The 3,374-nt window shown below is 34.2% G+C and overlaps 1 protein-coding gene across 2 annotated transcripts in view; it reads right to left on the minus strand.

Moving 5' to 3' along the window:
• Positions 1 to 3,374, minus strand: part of LOC106457512 (cytosolic phospholipase A2-like) — a 54,765-nt gene that overhangs the window by 37,596 nt on the left and 13,795 nt on the right. Inside the window, exon 2 of one of the 2 annotated variants that reach the window (XM_022383481.1) lies at positions 2,975 to 3,142. The exons of the other annotated variant lie outside the window; for it this stretch is intronic. The gene's annotated coding sequence lies outside the window, so the exon portion shown is untranslated. The remainder of the gene's footprint in view (positions 1 to 2,974; positions 3,143 to 3,374) is intronic. 2 annotated transcript variants of the gene reach the window in all.

Raw genomic sequence — 3,374 nt, forward strand, 5'->3', positions numbered from 1 at the left:
ACGTAGTAACGTACGTACGTAACGTAAGGTACGTAACGTAACGAGGTACGACGTACTACGTAGTAGTAAGGTAGGGTGGGGTGAGACCCCCCCCTTTCTTTAACCCATCTCGCGGTATCTGTAGGTAGCTGATTAAAGTTTTTTCTCGTAAAAAAACTCAAGAAAAAAGTACAATATACAGAATAAGCTACATTAGCGATGCATTTAAATTATAGCTCAGTCATGATAGCAAAAAATTAAGCTTCTCCGTATTGTTAAAGCAGAATATTCCCCTTGGATCCACTCCTCACATGCTACCCCCATAATGGTTAATTCTGGAGCTTTCCCTGCTTATAACTAAACAATAGCGGTTGAATAAGACTGTAAATGATAATAATACAGTATAGAATGAGAAAATAGATCAAAGTATTTCCAAACAAGAAATATCATACACGAGGCTCAAAACAACTTTTAGGACAAGCATTATATTAAGTCTTGGGTCTTCTGGAAAGAAAGGTACCATAAAATCTGTAAATGTTATATTTCATGTTACTATGTATTAGTTATAGTCAAGGTAATCTAAACAGCTCCTCGATTAGCTCTGCTGGGAAACTGAGACACATTCAGCCAATATTTTATTGAAATTCGAGTCTTGAATTTTAAAGATTTCTAGCTCCGAAATCACATGAGTCAAATTTCCATTTGTTTCAAACGAAAAGTGGTTAGCTGGATGACCTTAATGACTATCAGGGCTACGCCTTAAACCCTGGCAAGGAGGATTCTCAACTCAAAAATTGTAGACAAATGCGTCATTATAGGGTTTACAGAAGTTAAGTACTTTACATTAAAATGATTTTGGAGCCTCGTCACGTCGTTACAGTCCATGTCACCACGTCAGGTCATGCTTTACTTGACGACCATGTAAACAACAATAGCTTTGCAGCGTAGTTTTTATTGCTAAAAGTTCCGTTTTAAGGCTGCAATTCCAAAAGCACGCCACTGCTCCCTGCTTAATTTCCATAAGACATATAATGTATAAGGACAACAAATTCTTAACGTCCATTTCAAAAGCTCAAAAACACAGATACAGCGATTTGATCAGTACGACTTCGATCAGTTGATGGAGGAATGCGACACTTGAACGAATATACCACGGGAGCATCTTGTGTACACATAACTTGTACGTACTGTTGCCTGGAACACATAAACAGCCTTTCCCACTGACCTTTGTATTTGTGGAGTCTTGGAAATTCTCAATCTCTGTTCCAAAGACACCTTTTCAACTTGAGTGCACGAATGGAAAGAGCTGTTACATACCTTCCCACAACCGATCAACTATTGGTGGCATTACAATACCTATGAACACCGAACAATCTAAAAATGTAATACTGATACATGCTGTTCTACTGCAACGTTATATTGGCTATGTATGTCACGTGACTTGCTGATTTGCATATCCAAAACAACTTTAATGTATTCAGCTGTCTGCAAATGTAAAATGAATATATTTTAGAGGTAATTTTAAAAAGTATATTATTGAAAAAGTGTTCCGACATTTAAGGGGAAATGGCTAAAATGTTTCTTCTAATCTAATTTGTGTGCTAAAAAGATGTAATACATAACTTTACAACTCATCTATTAACAAAAAAGCTCTCAAGCTATTTAATGATTAATAGTTCCTTAATAATACCAAAAAATCCTTTATTTTTGGTATTTAGCATTTTCAACCTGAACAGCACCTTATGCGATACATGAGCTAAACGATCAGATCTGAGACCTCTGAGGTTCAGGCTTAACCGTCCCTAATTTAAAACTGCTGACCAGAAGGAGGGCAACAAGTCAAAAACACCCGCCGTCTAAAAGACCAATCTTAACCAAATAGCAGGATTGATTGTCACTTTTATAACGTGTTCATAGCTGAAATGGCCAGGTGTGATCAGGCGTCATATTGTTTGCTTGAACACTGAACTTTCTGATATGCAGCCCGACACACCAGCCATTCGTGTCAATAAGACATTTTTAAGCACTTAAAATGTAGAGTTTTATGAGTACACAAATGAATTATTCCTATTTAAGATAATATGTGTGTTCAGTATAAAAGTAAAGCTATGGTTAAAGACGAATAAAGGATTACAGTATAGCTCAAATGGGGCCGACAGTGGTTATTATGTTGTTAACAATAGAGCATAACTGTAACAAATTATGATACGTTTGAAACACGTTCCATATATTAAACCGGATAATTCTAGTTTTACACGATAGACAGTATAGTTTGGAGACTAGGCCTACTCTATCTAATTAAATGGGTGGATCTTTCGTTAACATAGGGATTGCTACACGCAATGTAACAGCAAGAAAACATTTACTTTTGTAGGTTATTACTAATAACTTCTATTATTGAATATTATTTTCATAAACACGCAACTTTCATCTCAACAAGCGTACGTTTCTTTTTGGGAATTTGATGAACACGAACGCTATACCGACAAGATGACGTAACAATATTCCATTTTGTACCGAACATTGTTGTTTAGATTTTTGATCACTTAATTGAGAGACATGAAAAACTAGAATATGACTTATTTCATATAATAATGGGAAAACGTTTTTTTTTTTTTTTAGTTCGATAGTGCAAATATTTTTAATATCATTTTAATATATGTAAACATTATAATGGTCCCTTACGGTTTCATCGAAAGTGCTCATGAATTGTTGCTGTTAATAAATATTAATTATTTCAAATTGCGTTAGGGAAACGCGATTAAATTTCGTTATCTGATATACAGTCTCAAAAGTTTTGACATGCAATTTCTTCAGAAGATATACTGCACAACTGAAATATATACATCTTAATAACATAAAAATTTTAAATTGCATATATTTGTTAAGGTTAAATATATTTGACTGATATATATACTTTGCATAGCGAGTTGAACATTTAGTTCTTCAGCATAGTAACTTCGCCTGTATTTATAAATCAACCTTATCAGCTTACGGTAAGTGAGGTTGTTGTTGTAAATTAATCTTTTTTTCTTCTTCTACAAATTCCCTTTAATCAGTCACAGGAACTTTTTAGAACAGCGTCCTTGTTTTGAGTAGCTGCATTCCTTGACGTTTTTTAAAGTTTGTTTTCTTCAAGAACACATCACATCTCTCAGAAGATCTGATGAGAAATAAAAAAAGAAGAAGCAATATAGAAACATAAAATCACTTTTTATTTATTATTCCTTCTGTCTAGTGCAGCACTAAGATACGCCATCTAGTTGAAAATAAATACACCAGTTCCACTCAGAGAAATGAGCAAAGTTATATGTTAGAAGCATGCATATAAAACCATACCTACTCCAAACACACACGTGTGTGGGTGTGTGTGTATATATATATATATATATATA

The sequence above is a fragment of the Limulus polyphemus genome, unplaced genomic scaffold (genome assembly GCF_000517525.1).
Source record: "Limulus polyphemus unplaced genomic scaffold, Limulus_polyphemus-2.1.2 Scaffold341, whole genome shotgun sequence".
Taxonomy (NCBI): Eukaryota; Metazoa; Arthropoda; class Merostomata; order Xiphosura; family Limulidae; genus Limulus; species Limulus polyphemus.